This window comes from Marmota monax, unplaced genomic scaffold (assembly GCF_021218885.2).
Source record: "Marmota monax isolate L192 unplaced genomic scaffold, Marmota_monax_Labrador192_F-V1.1 WCK01_AAM20220418_F8-fsc00063, whole genome shotgun sequence".
NCBI lineage: Eukaryota > Metazoa > Chordata > Mammalia > Rodentia > Sciuridae > Marmota > Marmota monax.
The window spans coordinates 7,189,143-7,208,173 of record NW_026693726.1 but is presented as its reverse complement, the minus strand read 5'-3'; the positions used below and the strand labels follow the sequence as shown (position 1 = coordinate 7,208,173).

The window sequence follows — 19,031 nt, the reverse complement described above, 5'->3', positions numbered from 1 at the left end:
TTGCTAATTGCTTTGTGGCTGCATTAGAAAACTTGGTCTGAAGGTGCATTTCTATCCCCACTACTACGCTGGCTCCCCATTTCAATTTAGTTTGATTTGCTTTAATTTCCTTCATAATCATTAATGGAACATTTAGGTATTTATATGCTAAATGCAAATATGAATAAGGTAAGATCCCTCTTCACCAAAGTCTTACAGCCTGGCAAGCAAGACAGAATGAATGTACAGGGAATTCTAATAAAAGTTTGCAAAAAGAGGTGCAAATCATGAAGTTGAATGAACAAGTTAGGGAAAGATGAGGACATTTTGTAAAACTGGGAGCTATTCTTGGTTCATCTTTCAAGAATGGCAGAAGTTAATGGTGGCAGTTGAGAACATTCTAGAAGTTTCCTTCATCTTTGACAGGCACTTTGGCAGTGTAGAATTGAGTCATCTTCATCAGCAGTAGAAAGTTTCATGTGGATGGTATATAGTGGCCTGATCAAGAGAAAGGAGACCCTGAAAAATATGGCATAGGATAGCTTAGATTGTCAGGCCTATCATGTGACAGAATCCAGGTTTTATGTACAATGCAGAGTCACTGAAAGTTCTTAATTGGGAGGTGACATAAAAATAAACTCTGAAAAGTGACTGAGAAGGACATGTAGCCACATTGAAAACCTATTATACTCTAAATAAAAAAAATAGACTAATGTACTTCTATTCTAAGCACATTTTGCAAGTATTTTTTGTAGTGAGTTAGAACTGTGGAATGTGACAGTGAGGACAGTATATTATGCCCTAGTCATGGTAAATATTGGGGGAAGGCATAATGATAATGATTGATTCCTGAATAAAATTATTATTTCTATTCCTAAAATGATTAGATAGAATTAATCTGAGGAATTCATGTATTATACATTTCAGAAATAAATTAGTATCAAGGCTTAAATTATTAATTCCAAATTTCTCAAAAGGAGAAATATGATTTGGAGACATACTTTTGAGTATATATTTCATGTGGCCAATCTGTAGGATTTATTTTTGAGAAGATTACACTCTTGGCTTATAATATCATGAGTAAATTCATTTTCCCAGAGAAGAAAATCCTACTTTAATGGTCAAAAAATTAGTCCTTACCAATTCTGACTTCAGTGCTTATGTTATTAATTTTAAAGAATAACCCAAGGAAGCAAATAAAAAGAGTTTACTTATCTGAGGAAAAATATACTAGACTATAGGACCTGTCCACTTTCTTTTTAGATGATTGTGTGCAATGTTGGCCCATTACCAAAATACATATTTTAAGATTTATACTTCTTTCTAAGCAGTGGTTTGCAGTCCATTTCCAAGTCTAAGGTGATTTAAATTACATGATTTCTCTGTGCATTTCAAATAAGGTTTTTAATATTTTAGTTTTAAGTAATAAAATGCCATTCAAGTGTGTAATTTATTACTAAATCCATTAATATTTATAGCCAAAAAATGATTTTCCTGAATGGTGGGAAAAAAAAAACCTCTCAAGATCATCATTTCTTGCCCAGAAAAAAAAAAAAATAAAATGCAACAACAATAAAGATCACCATGACAGAAATATTTTTAACAAATACTTTATTTTTAGATGATGAACATAAACTTTTCCATCAAATCATTTTCTATACGATTCTGCATTCTAAAGTTCTAAGTTTAATTGGTAGATTACATCTGTAGAGATGTTTATGTGGCTGTGAAGCACCCCACGATGATTTTATAAACTTTCTTTTGAAATGAGCAGTGCAACGGAATGAACATTTTACTTTTTCTATTTAAGAAAGCGTTCGTGATGTCCACTGACATCAACCACGGGTGTATTCATGCAATATCTATTTATTCGGACCCTAATATGTGTCAGGCACTGTTCTAAGCATTGAAAATACAGCAACAGAAAGTTAAACCACCAAATTACGTATCTTACGGAGCTTACATTTTAGTAGAAATTAGGAAGTATTTTGTTTTAATTTGTTAATTAATGAAAGATGCAACTCATCTTTTATGAAAGTAATTCATTCTCAAACATTGCAAACTTTTGACCTGTTTCTACTGTGTGCCCAGGAGTGTATCATACCAAGAAGATTCAAGAACACCAGGATTAATACCTGAAAGGGGTGAGGATAGTTTAGTTGCCTCTTCATTCTCTAAGTAGCTCCCATTTCCCTTACTAGGATATTCCATCTGGTCCCCTCCCTGTTTTAAATCGATAACTCTCACCATCCAGGATGAAATCAGAGTGAAACTACTGTTGGAATAAGGTCCCTCAGGAGGAACACTTTTATCATGTCACTGTCTGCAGGAGAACCTTTAACATTCAATTATTATCTAAATTTAAGATCTGGTGGCAGTCAGGGCCAATCAGGGAAGCGGAACCATTGCACGTATGGAAAGGTGAACTATTCACGGAAAGAATGAGACTTGAATGACTGGGCAAGTAGAGTGGGGAAGTGATAGTCGGGAAGCTGAGCTCAAGTGTGGCAGAAGCCCTCAGCAGCCTCTTGATGTCTGGTGCTTCCCCACCAGGGTGAAACCACAAGTGAGAACAGAGGGAGAAGCTCAGGAAGGCTCTGCACCAGATGATGGGCCTGACATGCCTGTTGATTGGCAGAGCTGACAGCTGGAAGAAGAGTGGGAGGCTGTGTGGAGTGGGATTCACTGACCCCTCTTTCTTCCACACTCTCTCTAACCTTTAAGGCTACTGACTCATATCTACCTTCCAAACTTCATGCAAATTTTCCTTTGGGTCACCTCTAAACTGAAATTATAAAAGATGCTGAGATAATAGTGGCAGCTTTTTCAAGTTGACATAATACAAAGTCATCAGATTCGACCATATTATCTATCAGTCCCGTCTTTTCTAACATCCTAATATCAAATGCCTTTTCTTTTTTCTCAAACTGGTTTCCTTGCCCCCTTTCCTAGTCAGCTGCTCATCCTGGGCTTTGTTGATGTCATCTGATATACCTGCAATACCTACCTGCTTCCTCTTTACCAATCTGTGTACCTGCTCCTCAATTTAGATTATTCATTGAACCACAGATTACAGAGACCTTGACTTTTCATTTTATTTATTTTTTTGCCATTTTGATAGCATGTGTGATATAATTTGTATTTTAAATTCTTTCATGTTACTTTGGAAAGAATGTAGAAATTTGAAAAAATAGATGACTAACTGTGAAAAATACATTTACCCAGAGGAAAAAAGTTCATTTGACTTTGTTAAATTCGCTCTTAAATCCATTGATCTTGCTAAGAATGATGTCATAGAATATTCTGAGAGGTACAGTTGCAAAATTATAGAGAACTTGAGAACCTAAAAAGAGGAGAAGAAAATGTAAGTTGGTAAAGGTACAATATTTTAAAATATGGTGGGCCCAGAAAGATAAATGAAGAATAAAAGGAAGGGTTTTTATCAAGTTGCAAGAAAAGGGAATGAGATTGAACCCAGGTTGACCAGAAAGCCAGAAGGATTATAAGAAAAATAAGCTGAAAATTTGTTTTCTGTTTTTGATATGTTAATATCTATGAAAACAAAGGTAATACAGAAAGTGGCAAGTATTCCTATACTGCTTGCCTCTTGCCAGGTTATGTTTCTATGGGCTTTTTATATGTTAACTAGAGATCTTCTCACACTCCAGAGAAGTAAAAACTTACATTATCTCCGTTTCACAAATAAGGCAAGGAAGTTCAAAGGAGTAAATTTTTGCCACACCATCACAGCTAGAAAACATGGAGGTAGAATTTGAACTCAGCCAGCCTGCCTTCAGAATCTGCTTTTTACCATTGCACTCTATTGACTGTATTTAATAGACAATTTGTAGAGCTAATAAAAATAACTTTTATTTCCCCTTGGTTAGATAGGATCCTGCAAGACTAGGGAATATTATATATTCTTAAACATTCAATAATCTCAATCCATTAACTTGAAAATCAGAAGAAGTTTCTTCTACTGTCCCATCCTTACATTTTTAATTTTTCTGATTTTTGTGCCTTTTACTTATCAATTCATCAAACTAGAGCAACAAAGATGGTGCACAAACCCATAGCGTTACATGACCTGGGAACTTGTTAGAAATGCAGGATCTCAGACGCTTTTCCTCTCCTTTTCTACCACCAGGTGATTCAGATGCACATTACAGGTTGAGAAAACCTGGCTTGGGTTGTCTTTTCAAAAAAAAAAAGAACCTAACTCATCTTTACAACATTTTAACAGGAAATTTCCACTTCCTACCCAATTTACTGCACTATCAGCACACTGAACTATCACATTATATCATGTGGGGAGCTTAAAAAATATAGATTCATGGGTCCCACTCTAGATTTGCTATGTCAACACTGCCAGGGAAGGAGAATTAAAATTCTTGAGTTTTTCTGAAGTAAGGTTAGAATTAAGTTGGGTATACACTCTAAGGCCTCTTCAACTTCTTTCTAGAACTTGAAGCAACTGCACAGACAAATCCTACTTATCACCTACTCCCTGACGAAAGACCACCTGTCCCAAGCTTTGCCTATGTCTTCAGATGACATTGTTACACTTTTCATAATCTTCTGTCATTGTACCTACCCTGCTGTGGTACTCATCAGTTTACAATTCTATGTCATATATTCTGGGTAGATTTTTAAATCAGTGCTCCATAAATTCTGACTGAATTAGTTACATGTTACAGGTAGACATGTTATAAGCGTATAATAGCATTGAATGATAGTGGTAATTTCTGATTGTTGACCATGGCTGCTTTCTTTATGTTTGTTTTCCCTTTGTGATAGAATTTTCATGGTTACATTCTTACAGTTCCTTGTAGAGGAAAGACTTATAAATCCTTTTGTACCATTATGTCGGATCATCATTTTTATGACGAATAATTGTTGTAAATATTAGTAAAACATAATTTATTGTAAATATTTGTAATTATGTACTACTGGAAAATATGTAGACACAAAATTACCCCCTTAAAAGTGTTTCATACATTGCTCATATTTTCATGTCAGAAACTAGCCAGTGCATTTAATTTGTTCTTAAATTAGTTGAAACAAATTTATAGATAGTTGGATCTAATAATTCCCAAAGAACATTTTGTTCTTTTCCAGAGAGCTTTAGAAATGAGCTGATTGTTTAAAATAATAAAAAAATATGTTTTGGGATTTTCTAAAGGGGAGGTTCTTTAAAGTCAGTAATAATTGGGACTATACTCTGACCCTCTTTGCCTTTTTATATTTTTTAAACATAGCCTTTTCACAGAATTAAGTGCATAAGTAACTTCAAAGAGTAACTCACAGAAACTACATTTTTAAATTTCCACTTTTAATTCCTAAATTTAGACCTCAATTATGAAAGTCCAAAATTGAGTTTTCTGTGCATGAAGGCAGTCTCCCGATTATTTAATTTATGATTGATCTATCTATTTATCCTAATGAAGTTAGATAAAGCCATTTGGAAATGAGGATATGTAGCTATAAGATGACATCAACAAAAATGAATGGAAGCTTCCCTTGCCCTATAAAGCACAACTTCCTTGTTCTTAGAAATATGTTTTGCTACAATTGGGATCAGATGAAGTATTAGACTCTATTCATCCCAGGGTTCACCTTAACTAACCTTAATTAGTGCAGTTGGTACCAATCGTAAAACACAGTTGTCAATTTTAGACAACATAATCCAAAGTATAATCATAGGAAAATATGAAAGCATAATATTTTCTCTTTAAAGATAATCAGAACAATATTTCCTTTTCCTTAGTTAAAAAATATATCAAATTATTGGGCCATAGATGAGGGACTTTGCTTGAGGCAATCCTTCCTAACCACTAGGCAGAACAGAGTTTGTGGCTCCAAAAGTCAACTGTTAAGCTTAGGAGGATGATTTATATAAGAATGACACTGAAAAATAAAAAAAAAAATAAAAATTGAATCCATTAACAGATGTATAAAATTATGTACTTCATATAAATAAGGGTAATTATTTACCTTACTCCAGTAGGAGGTCACATTCATAATTGTATAAGGTAAATAAAATGCAGGGAATTTAGAGATACTCCAGCTATAAAAAGGATTTTATAGTATTAAAAATACAATGAATGTTTCATGCCTGTAATCGTGGCTACTCTGGAGACTGGGGCAGGAGGATTGCAAGTTTGAATATGGTCTGGGCAACTTAGTGAGACCCTGGGTCAAGAGGAAAAATAAAAGACAGCTGGGAGTGTAGCTCATTGGTAAAGCACCCGTAAGTGTGATCCCTAGCACAGCAAGGAAAGAAAATATAGATCAATGAAATAAAGCTTTAACGACCAGGAAACAATCTGCAGAAACCCAGCTCTATTTATATGCAGTCAAATTAATAGCATAAAACTACCCCAGTTGATGAAGAGCTTAAATAAGTTTTCCACCTAGTGAAGTAGACAGCAATTTGCATCAATGAAGTTTAGCAACACTTGAAGGAGAAAGCTTACTTTTTTAATCCAAAAATATGTAGGCTAGTGTGTTTATTAGTTTTCCATTGCTATAACAAAAATATCTGATATAGACAATTTAAAAGGAGGAAAGGTCTATTTTGGTTCATGATTTCAGACATTTTAGTCCATAGTTGCTTTGCCTCATCATTGTTGGCCTGTGACAAGGAAGAACATCATGGTGAAGACCATCTGGTAGAGTAAGAGCAGCTAAGAAATAGAGATGGGTTTTCCCAGCCCCCAAAATACACCCTTCAATGGCATAGCTCCATTGACATACTTCTTCCAACCAGACTCCACCTCTTAAGGTATCCACCACCTCCCAATAGCTCATTAAGGAAAAAATCCACAAATGGATCAATCCATTGTTAGGTCAGAGTCCCCAAGATCCTATCACTTCTCAAAGATCCCATCTCTATCAGGGCTCCACTGGGGACCAAGCCGTTAGCACATGAGATTTTGAGGGACATTTCAGACCCAAACCATAACAGTTAAAGATGAAAAGAGAAAACCTTGCCAACAGAATCATCCTTTTAGTAATTGTTATACATCTTCATTTCTAATTCACCATGGCAGCTATATCAAATTTACTCTTTCAAATGGCCCAGTTTGCTTTTACCAGGTGAAATCATTTAGTCCCACATTTTCAAATGCCCAGTTTGATTTTCCTAGGTGAAATCACTTAGTTCCACACTTCCACTGCATGCATGCTGATGACTCTTGGGTCTAATTCTTCACCAAATTTCTAACCCAGGCTCAAGGTTCCTACATTTAGTAGCACTTGGGAAGTATGTAATTATTAGTCTCACCGTCACTGCTCTCTCAAGGAGCTCAAAGCAGAAAACATACTCCCTCATCCTAAATATACTTTTCTCATTCTTTTCCTTCATGTGAATCACATAATCCTTCCAAGTTGCTTCCATGTGAATCATATAATCCTTCCAAGTTGAGTTCCAGAGTAGGAACTCTGGAAGTCATCTCCAATTCCTCCTTTCCTCTTATTCTTTGCAACAATCAATAACCCAGACATATGGATTTTATCCCATGTCTATTATTTTGGTTCCATCTTCTCATTGTTATGCCCTTAGTGGATCTGGGGAGGGCCTAGAACAGATATTTGTTCTATCTTAGTTCATTTTGACAGCTGCAATGAACTTCTTCCAAGTATTCTTATGTATTATAGCTTTCCTTCCTTCCAATCTATTTTCCACACAATGTAACTCATTTGTTTTACATACAGCCTTTTGATTTCTCTTCTGAAAATTCTCCTTTCAAGGGCAACAGGATAAATCTATGTCCCCACAGCATTTCACATCATACCCACAATGCTCACCCCAGTTCTCACAGTTCTCACCTCTCATGTCAGATCTGTTAGTACCAATTTTTTAGGTCCTTGAACAAGCTGTACCCACCATACCTTTGTGCCACGGTTTGGTCTATCTTTTTGCCTGAATGGTGTCCCCTGCCCCTCCGCTTGGCCTCTGCAACTCAGTGCTAAAGATCCAGAGGAGCCCAGCCTCGTCTCTGAAGACCTCCAAGGCTTCTCACATGATGACAGATTCCCAAGGACCCAAGTTGGAAATTGAGAAATGGTTCCTATTATTTTAAACTTATTTAATAAATACTGAGTCTAAATATTTTTGTTTTCTGGTGCTTCCTTTGTAGGTTTTAAAAAGATGATTTGTCAGTGTTCCTAATAGATTAGGACCTGAAGATAAGGAATGTTGATTACATTATCTCAGGAGCTGGAGTAACAGCCAGAGGCTTGTTTTAGTGATTTAGGATCAGAGATTCTAAATAAGAAGAAAAAATAGAGAAGAACTAGTTAGTACTAATGTATTGGTATAAGTTGATATTAGTTGATACTGTGAATACTTTATAATACTATGTATTTGTCATTATACTATGCATAATGTATTAAATTGATTAGTTTGTTTTTTCATATCATAAAACTTAATTTCAAAACATTTTTTCTGTTCTTTGTTTCCTAGCACTTTCCCAAAAGAGTTGACACGTGAACTTTCAGCAGATACCACGTATTTGTTCCTTAAGTAGACTATTCCCTCATAATTCAGAATGTGTTTACCAAGACAACAGGAGCATTTCTGTGAGAAAACAAAACCATTTTTATGTGTTTAGGTAGAGCCATAGCACATATCTTTGCTTCCATTTCTGTTGAAGTCCCAGCAACAGTCCCCAAAGTTAGGCATTGCCACCTTTACAGTCCTTGCTTGAAGTCTTTGTGGATTTACGGATGACTAATAAAACCATTTAAAGGCACATTCACCACTCTTTATAATAACGTATTCTGGAAATGACTTAAAATATATCTCATAAATAAAAATAGGTAAAACAAAAACAATATTTAACATTTTGCTAGAGGCAAAACTCAGTGGTTAGAAAGCTAACAGGTATTCAACAAATGTATTAGTTTCTTATTGCTGCTGTAACAAATTATCACTGAATTAGAGGTTTAAAAAACACAAATTTACCATCTTCTAGCTGTACAGATCTGAAGTCCAAAACTCGGTCTCATGGACTAAAGTCAAGATGCTAGCTAAACCAGTTCTTTGTAAGGCTTTAGGGGACAATCTTTCTCTAGCCTATTTACAGCTTCCAGAGATAGCATTTGTGTCTTGGTCTAGGCCTCTTCATTCATCTTCATATCCAATAGCACACAATCTTCAAACTTCTCTTTTCTTTCATTGCCACATCTTGTTTGACTCTGACTCTCCTTTTCTAAGGAGCCTTGTAATTGTATGAGGCTTAAGGGTATTCCAGAACAATGTCCAATCTCATGATTCTTAATCATATCTCAAAATCTTCTTTGATATTTAAGGTAACACTTTTGCAGGTTTTGGGATTCACATGTAGACATGTTGGGGGAATATCACAGTAAGTATTTTGCAATCATACCTATTTAGTGATGAAATCTATGAAAACATTTATCAACCCATAAACCTGAATGTTATGAATCAAAAAATTAAAATCTGATCAAGAAAATAAAGGAAAAGAACAATCTTTGTTAATTGCCATTTGATACCTGAGAAACAAATACAGAATTATTGAAAGTTATAAACCAGAGTTGTCAGAAATAACAAAAGGGGGGTTTCAGGATGAAATCTACACAGTGAAAAAGGGAAATTCAAGTAGGAGGTTGAGAACTGGAAGATCATCCAGTACAGAGGCTGTCATAGGAGCATAGTAAAAATAACCTTGCATTCAGGCTTTGCTTAGCACATGAACCCTTTGCAAACTAAGATTGACACTAATTGGTATTATGAAATTTATACTTGAAAGTAATACACAGCTATGCAACTAGTTGGATAAACTGAAAAAAATTCCCACGAATCCTACTAGTACCAGGCTAACTCATCATGCTGAGACCTAAGATGGTTCCTTATGTTTGACCTACAGGAATTCCAGACATTTACAAACCTTAGAAGACTGAATTACATTTCTGTGGCCTTTCAGAAAGATTGTGCTTAATCAACATGTGTTCAACTTGTCAAAGCTGTCCCTGTCCTTTAAAAGATGGAGTGAATAGGTTCAGTGACTGTGGCTGCTTACTCTGTCCTTTCCTTGTATTAAAATTACTACTTGCTGGAAAAAAATACATGAGTGGCATAAGAAAATATTAATATCTATTCCATAATTAATCACAGAATAAGCCAACAGGAATGAATTTATCTAAAACTGGCAACAATATGAGGCCATTTGCATAGGGAAGAGAAAGATTACTTGATCCTACCAAACATGTCAATCAATACTTGCTTGATTTTCTTATGATAAATTCCAAAGTGTCAAAATTTAAAAGAAATTAGGAATATCCATTTTATACTCCAGTAAAAAATGTAAAGATTCAAAGAATTTCCCTGCATTATGTTCCAAATTTCAATAGCTCTGATCAGCTATTTTAAGTATAATCTTATGCAAATCTTTTTGAATGAGGGTCTTTTCTCTTAGAGAATATTTGCATCTCATTGTAAAGATGAACTTATCTTAGGTTTTGTAATTCCTTAAGGTAGCAGAATCTTTATTTTTAAAATGCATAATGCATATATAACATGATATGATGAAATTATATCATTGTATGATAATAAAATGAGTTCCTAAAAATTACTTTTAGTAATGAATTATTCTAGAGATACAGAATATATCATTTTGTGAATGTAAAATATAGACTGAATTTCACTAAATAAAATATCATAAAAACTCTTAATGTGGCTTTCCTAAATTTTAGTCTCATGAGTTGAAATTGAGCTTGAACAAGAATGTAGGCACACACACACACACACACACACACAGAGCAAGTACTTTAAAAACACCCACCAAATAGTAGAATCATAAAATTTAGAGACATAAGTTACCTTTAAAGGGGAATTTAATCTAAACTCTCTAGTTCCAGATGAAGAAACTAATATTTAACATCACGTTATTGCTACTAGAATTTTTATAATGTTGTAGCAACATGTGAAATTGAATATTTCCCTAAAAAAAGATCCCCAATATTTCATAGCTGGTACAAATAAAGATATAATTTTAAAAGTGCTTATTCAATTCAATTCAATTCTAAGAAAGGGTTTGGAAGTCAGGAATAATAAAAGTCAGAAGGCCAATTGCAAACCCAGGTTCTACCACATAAGATTCTTATGACTTGGATTCATCATCTGACTTTTTTTTTTTTTTGGCTCAGTTTCTTGGCCTGAGTACCATAAGATTTTATGAGCTTTGGTGAATACTTTCATCTTTCATACAGTAGCTGAAGCCAGTACCGTATTCCCTTCCATCAATTACAACTAGTTTGCCAAATGGTTTTCTTAAAACCAGCCCATGTTGGTTAATTTTCTTCTACATACTTAAAATTTGATGGATATAAATGCCTCTATTAACATTCTTGCTTAATAATGAATGGATCAAAATTCTTTATATTCATTTTCTATATTACCCAGTGACTTGTGCTTTCATATCTTTTCTGTTGTGCCACTGGCTTATTTGAGATTTTTTAACTTATAAATAATATTGCTTTTTATGTTTTTATATTTAAGTCTGTTGCTCCTGTTTTAACTTTCTTGATGGTGTTTAAATTTTAAATTTCAATGCAGTTGAATTTGCCAGTATTACTTTCTACAACTACTAATTGTATCTCTTACTTATAAGTAATTTCCTTGTATCTAATAAAACATGCCTTTTCTATTATGTATACGGTTTTTGTTTGGGAATGTTGAGATAAGGCTGGAGTCCTCTCCCTTTGAGATGCTCATGAATTGGGCTTATGTTGCTACCTACTGGCTGTCTCTTTATCAGTGGATAACAATAGTTTAGTAAGTGGTTAATAGTATGATATATAGTCAAGTTAAGACATGTATATTAGAAACAAATGTAATAACATTAACTTGTCAAAGAGACATGACATCTCTCTTTTGAGTGTTTTTTTTTTTTAAGAAACTCACTTGCCTTTTACTAAGATGTGAAAAAATCTGACTGTTTTGCTTTCCTAATTATTGCTATAATTAGAATACTGGGGAGCACTTTTAATCTGAATGCAGCTTAGGTGAGCTTAATATTTACATTGGTACTGTCCTAGTTTTCCCCAAGATGAAAATTGAGATATAAACATATAGATGCATATAAATGTTTAAGTAGACACAAAGTCTTTCTATTTAAGTTATTATGTCTTCCAAGGGTAGGATGAAACACTCTGTAGCATTACTATTAAAATGTTGTTCCACTGAAATTAGATGAATTCAGCTGCACAAGTGCAGATAGTAGGAGATAGACATTCATGAGTTAATGTCTGTGTGAAATCATAGTAAAAACATAGTTTGGGTAATTTAAGAAAATTCTCTATGTGAAATTAGAAATTTAGATCCAATCCATTAAAACTGAGAATTTAAATGCTGAGTCTGAAAGCCGATGTTTTCTAGTTATGAAATGTTTGGAGAGGCAGGGGGAATTCGCTTCCACTGATAGAAGCAGAACAGCTTCAGGGAGAGGTCACCAGAAGAACTGGGATGGCTCTGAAGTCCACTAACTGATTCAGGGGAGGTGCCTGGTAAATTCTTATTAGTGATCAATAAATAACTTGTTCATATTCTGATGGGAAAGAGATCACCAGAGAATTTTTTTTAATGATAAAAATATAAAAATAGGTCTGCTAACCAGCTGTTATGGGAAAAAAAGTTAACACTCAACACAAGTCATTAGGTACTCATGTTCAGGATGCCCAGAAGCTTGATGTCTGCACTGGGAATCATCACTCTTGTTCTGGTTCTTAGATTGTGGATGTTTTCTAAGACTGTATTGACTTCTGAAAATTCTTAACAAATGTGGTTCACTTCTGCCTTGTCAGAGAACTTGAGGGATAAAGAAGAACACAGCCTTATGGTATACTCTAGAAAAAACAGGAAGCTATGTTTGCAGCACATGATCCACTGTGACTTCCAAACTCCCATCAAAAGCACCTATTTAATTTATTTTTCTAAAAATAGAGAAATTGGGGTAGATTCATAAAATAGTATCACTTAATATATTCTTTTTTTTGTACTAAGACCAACTTTATGTGAATAGTTGGATCTGTCTTCAAACAGTTCCCAAGCTAAGTGAAAAGAATGCGTACTGGAGAGAATAGGTAAGTCCTATGTAAAATTTTGAAAAGGATAATGAAAAGCACATGCAAAATATTTCTCCAACTCATCATTGCACTCCACATGCACTAGTCAGATTTTGAGGTTCACTGAGAAGTAGATGGATGCTCTGTGCAACAATAATCTCATTGTTTCGTCATTTGGCTTCCTGACACCTATCTTTAAAATGGTGTGTATGAATTAAGGCATACATTTCTGTTCTGACTGTAGTGAAGGCAACACTGATACCCTCCTCCTAGTTATAAAGAATGGCAAAGCAGTGCAGAGCCAGTGTATCTATTCTTCTTTGTGACAAGGAGTGATTTATAGCAACGTGCCATGCTGAGCATATGCTCTATCTAACGAGGAGATTTGTTTTTTATTTAAGTGAACCATGGTGGATCAAATTCCAAAGAAACTTCTGGAAACTTTAATGAAATTATATAGGATGACTTTTTGTTTCTATTTCTGGTTTACTCCATTGCATGTCTGCTAGTACCACACAATAAAGGGCAATGACATCTGAGTGTAGTTTAACATGGAAATGTATCATTCAAAATGCTTTTTCAATACTTTGTAGAATTTTTCCTTTTCCTTTTTTTTTTTTGATTCCATTTGTCTACCAGGGTCTCTACACTTTGGTTTGTTTGTTTGTTTAAGAGTGTAATCATATTTCCAATGAGCCCATGGAAAAATGTTTTCAATGCATAGTCTTTATTTAATAAAAAATGGGTGGGGATGATTACAAAAATGAAGTCATAACAGCTTTAAAAGGAACAATATATGGTATTTGACAGAATGTGGTTGCTCACAGAGCCCTTGAATTCTCATGATCTCATGAACTTTAATTCAAGTAGACTTAAGTCCTTCCTTGTCTGTTAAATGGTGTTTATTTTACTTTCTATGATTTCAAGTTGTTTTTTCCAAATCAATAAAATTGGAAACAAGTGTACTGAGAAATTCAGTGCCACTCTTAACGGTTTAAGCCACTATGTGATTATTTTTCTTTCTTCAGAGTGACATGGATGGCTCTGTCAGATTGAGTGTTCACCAGATAAATTAATGGTTTAGAATTACCATATGCTTTCTCCTCTTGGCGATGCACAACACACTGATGAAGATAGCGCTCCATGCTTCTGTTCAGCAAAGTGTTTCCCTGTAATCTCCCGACACCTGCATACATAACACAGAAGTCAGCCAACTGCATGATCAAAGCCAGTCTTTGCAAGCAAATGACTACGGATGGTACAAGCATCTTTGACAATAACTAAATTTGTTTTAGAAACCAATATAATTCAGGAGGAAGAAAAAAAAATCAAAATATCCTTATTTTGACACATTCAGTTACCTCTTAGAAAACGTTCCCCTAATTTTCAGCTTGACGTGATCTCACGATCCAGTAGAAGATGGAGGATTTTTTATCCCATTGACAGGAATCCATTAATAAAACAACAATCTTTTGTGTGTAGTAATCTTTAATCTTATTTTGTCACACACTTCTCAGTAGCATTTCCACTCGTTTTACAGTATAATTTATGGCACTGAAACAACTCCTGCCCTGGAAAAGGTCAGTCTGTCAAGGTTTACTTGTCTTTGAAGAAAAGTAATAGAGCATTATTTATGAACCGCAGAATACACTTCACTACTTTAATCAATCAGGAAGATGCTTGTATTATTGTATCTTTTGCTGCTACAATCTCCCCCAACCCCCACTCCCTGAAATAAGCAAAGGATATGCCAATCTTGCTTTCTCTTTTATGTTGCAAAAGGCCTCTTACCTTTTATGTCTCTTCTGCTTTTGTGTTTATGGCACCATGGAAATAACAAGTCTGATGATGTCTGATATCTGGGAACAATTTGTCAATTATGAGCAAGAGGTTGATCTTTCCTAAAGATCACAGGATCTCTGGACAGATTCACCAGCCCTAGCCAATAAGCACATCATATGAAACTCATCTGACAAAGTAGAAGGGGATTTGCAATTAAAAAACTCATGGACAAAGAAAGTTGAAAGGGTTTGAAACTGTCTTAGAGAGCAATCAGCAAAACAAAAGCAATTACCATGTTTTTGTACAGAAGATCCCAAAACATAACCACAGTTGGTCTCCATATGCTTCTAGAAAGCACTACAAGCACAAATTAGAACATGCTGTGTAGGGAAACGAATTGGTAGTTCATTAGAGAAAACAGTTACAGTTTGAATAAATGTCTCCAATAAGGTTTTAATTTAGGTAAGAAAGGATGTTGGCTGTGAATTAAATAACAACAGTTACAAACGCCATCTTATTAAAGTTTTAAAAGTATGTAAAAATATATATCTAATTACAAACTGGTTAAATATGGTTCCATATGTTTCTGGTAATTTGTTTTAGAATAGATTGGTATGAGTTCAAGAATATGTAAATAAATATAAAAAAACAACCAACAATGACACATAAGAACTCAATGGTAAAAATAAGCTACAGAATGAAAGTTTTTGAAATGTTTTGCTTTAAATGTCACATTAACCAAAGCATCAACTAGAGTATCAAGGCATTATAGTGATTTCCAAGTAGATTTAAGAATTAAGATGGACTCAAATAATATTAAAATATTAGTTTATTTATTTACCCTCCTTATAAATATTTTAAGATCATATTCAATTAAGATTATGACTATGTGAAACAAAAGCAACGGGTTAATTTAGTTAGAATTTTTAAAAAATCCCTCATCCCTAAAATAATGACAAAACTAGTTCTATTCTCAAATGAATGAACTGGATTTTAAGTACTTAAAAATGTTTGTAATGACCAAAAAAATCACTTTTCCTTGCTTGATATTTTGAATTCTAAAATGGAGATAATGAAAAGAAATTTTAGTAAGGTTCAAGGGGATAGGGGCCTTGAAGGCTGATGAGGGGTGAGATGTGTCCCTTAATGTATGGGTTGGTCATTTAAAAAGTTATCTGGTTCATCTCCCTCTTATTTGGTCTCCCAGTTTCCCAGAAAATCATGTGTGAAGAAATGGAGACACCGGATAAAGAAAAGACAGTTCACAATGTCAAAATAAGAGGCTGACTATTACTGGAGTCTGTAGTCATGGGATAAAATGGAATAACAATAGGTGAAGTATGAAACTACACTGGAAATAGAACAACCTCTCACTGGAAAGAAAGTGGGGACATACCAGAGATTCTTTCCCAAAGTAAGTATTGTCACATCCACCTCCAAAGTGGGAATAAATCACAGTTACTTTCTGATGTTGGGCCAGTGGCTCCTCTACCCCAGGTGTGTTTCTGCCATTCATGGACAATTGTTAGCAAATCACTTTCCTTTAATATCACCTCTATATAAAAAAAAGGTGCCTCTTTGTGACTGTCAATGTGGATGTTGCAATTCTCATAAAACATCAGAAAAGGAAGTGATTGACAGTGGTTCGGTGTGCTGGAGGTTGAAGAGTGGCAAGGAGGAGAGATCCAAGATGGTGGCGTAAAAGAGGTTGCATTCCTGGTTGCTCCACAGCTCAAAACCAAGAAAGCAAACAGGCAGCTTCTAGCAAGGTGAGTGAATCAAAAAGGGTGGGGGGCATAATTTACTGGAATCTAAAACTGGACATCTAAAGCAGACCAGGGACACAGGAGATTGAATATAATAAAATCAGGAAAAAATCCCCAGCAACACAGCTGCTGCCACAGCCGGGCTTGAAGCTCCAGCCAGAGTGGTCCCTCTTTGAGCATAGTAGAGGGATAAGGGAATTAAAGGAATCTGAATTTTTGGTACCCTAGAGGTGCGTCTGGGTACTGAGCATTAAGAGACCAAGGACATTGCCCCATAAACCTGAAGAATGCACTGCATGATATCTGAGTGTGGGGAAAAAAGCTGCCATCTCTCCTGGTGGCCCGCAGAGGACAAACAAAGGAAACATTTTGCAGTTGTGGTTTGGGGGCTGGCAACTAAGGAAGCCAATTCCAGGGAAACCTGAGTTTGGCCCGAAATACAGGCCCAGTAAACACATGCTGCATAACATAGAGTGTGCTTAAGTGACCAGAAGAAAATCAAACATGGAGAGAGTTTTACACAGGAGACAACTGGTTGGTGAATCCCACCTGGCTCTCCATCTCCCCCTCCAATCTGACTGCTTACAGGACTGGCTGGGAGAGGTGCATCTATCTGAGAACTTGGAAGGGTGGGGGTGGGAGAAATTGTTTGGAGACTGAACACCACACCAGGAAACATGGAGTCTGCAGGTGAGGTAGGGAACTAAGAATTGGCTCCCCCACTACACGAGTGGAAACCAGGGGAGCCCTGGGGTAATGTCCTCCAGCATGGACAAGACAGTACTGGGCATTGCAGGTGCACTGATTTAAAAATCTCCAAACCAATTAGCATTCAGTGAAAAGCCTGGAGCCCACCTAAGCCTAAACCCTGCCTCTAGGAACTCCGCCTATGGAATTAGCTCTCTCACTCCAGCAATCCAGAAGGTGGAGCATCACACTTCAGAAGACTCCACCTAAAACTGCTGAGAGGAGAAGCCAAGAATATTTTAAACTCCAACAGAAAGAATTCTTTAACTTTTAAACTTTTCATTTAGATTTTTTAAATTTTTAAATTCTTTTTCACTGTTTAATTATGAACTTAATGGTACATGGACATTTATACAGTCTCTTATTTTTTTTCTTTTTATCTCTAGCATTTTTGAAGCCAGTTATTTTTATGAACTAGTATGTTTAATTTGTATATTTGAGTTTTGTTTTGTATTCTTTTATTTTTGAAAATTTTTTGCTTTATATATATATTTTTTTCTCCTACTTATTTCCCTTGTTTCTCTCTTCTGCTAATAGCCAATCTCTATTGTTCTTTCACTTTTCTTTAATCTTTTACTTCTGTCTTCTCTCCTCCTCCCTCATAATTATCACATCCTATATCACTTCTGTTCTCTCCCTGTTCACCATTTGAAAATGTATATTCTTTTGCAAACTTGGTGTTACTATTATAGGTAATAACTGATTATGTTATTTCTGTTTGTTGTGATAAATAACATTGTAGGTGTCATAGTAGACTATTTGGTTTAATGGTGTAAATTCTTTGCATTGATGCTGTTATTATTTATCTCCCCTTAAACTGGGAGTTATTGGAAACATTCAGGGACAATATAAGTCCACAGGATAGAAACTCTATTGGGTCGTGTCCACACTGTTGGATGGGAAGATACACAAACAACATTTTAAAAAGCAAGGGAACAAATCACCCTAAGTAAACCAAAATACTCCATTAACAGAATCCATCAACACTGCAGTGGAAGAAATGTCAGAAAAGGAGTTTAGAATATATATAGTTAAACTGTTGTACAAAGTGAAGGATAATGTAAAAGAGTAAATACAGGTAGCAAAAAGTCACTTCAATAAAGATATAGAGATTCTGGAAAAAAAACAAACAGAAATCCTTGAAATGAAGGAAAAAATAAACCAAATTAAAAATTCAATAGAAAGAATCACCAACAGACTACACCACTTGGAAGACAGAACCTCAGGCAATGAAGACAAAATATATAATCTTGACAATAGAGTGGATCATGGAGAGAAGATGTTAAGAAATCATGAATAGAACTTCCAAGAATTATGGGTTAACATGAAAACAGCAAATTTAAGATTTATCAGTATAGATGAAGGTGCAGAGATACAAACCAAAGGAATGAACAATCTTTTCAATGAAATAATGTCAGAAAACTTCCCCAAAGAATGACATGGAAAATCAAATGCAAGAGGCTTATAGGACACCAAATGTTCGAAATTGCAGCAGACCCACATCAAGCCACATTAAAATGAAAATATCTAGCATACATAATAAAGACTGAATTTTAAAGGCCGCAATATAAAAATATCTGATTCCATGTAGGGGGAAACCAATCCAGATCTCGTCTGACTTCTTAACCCAGGCCCTCAAAGCTAAGAGGACCTAGCATAACATGTACA

At 35.1% G+C, this 19,031-nt stretch overlaps 1 long non-coding RNA gene across 1 annotated transcript in view; it reads left to right on the top strand.

Moving 5' to 3' along the window:
• Nucleotides 1-19,031, top strand: part of LOC131424795 (uncharacterized) — a 178,634-nt gene that overhangs the window by 117,799 nt on the left and 41,804 nt on the right. Inside the window, exon 2 of the long non-coding RNA XR_009228324.1 lies at nucleotides 16,058-16,619. This is a non-coding gene — a long non-coding RNA (uncharacterized LOC131424795). The remainder of the gene's footprint in view (nucleotides 1-16,057; nucleotides 16,620-19,031) is intronic.